This window comes from Elephantulus edwardii, unplaced genomic scaffold, assembly GCF_000299155.1.
Source record: "Elephantulus edwardii isolate Elephantulus edwardi_28Jun2011 unplaced genomic scaffold, EleEdw1.0 scaffold00460, whole genome shotgun sequence".
Classification (NCBI taxonomy): Eukaryota; Metazoa; Chordata; class Mammalia; order Macroscelidea; family Macroscelididae; genus Elephantulus; species Elephantulus edwardii.
Genome location: NW_006400210.1, coordinates 14,809 through 15,364, shown reverse-complemented (window position 1 = coordinate 15,364; position 556 = coordinate 14,809).

Below are 556 nucleotides of genomic sequence, written 5' to 3'. Positions count from 1 at the left end.
CTCCTGCTTCCAGGCTTGATTTAGTCGGGAAGCTCCAGCCAACACTGTCCACCATGGGTGCCCATTACCACGACTGGCACATCACTGTCACAGGCTTAAGCATCACAGCAACCACGAGTTACCTCTGTACAGCAACGCACAGACCAGTGCTATATTCACAAAAATTACTTGTGAAGGGTAACAATGATATTTTATCAAATTCTTGCATTCTCTTGGATCACCTTGCTTTGGAATAAAATAAAATATGAATCTCTTTCAGTCATTTGGCAAGGTAGCTTTTTTCCAAATTGCATAGCCTAAATGTGTGAATGCTTTCAGAATCCCATCCAATTACTTAAATATGTTAATCAGTGTTTCATCTATTCCTAGAGCCTTGTTTTTTTAGCAATATATTTGGTGTGGTTTAGCATTTTTTTTCCTTTAGTACCATTGGATTTTGATCATATGAAATGAAAATTGATGACTTCAAGATTGTTGTTGTTCTTGTTATGTGCCGTCAAGTCACTTGCGACTCATAGCGACCCTAACAACAACAACAATGACAATCTTGAAGTCA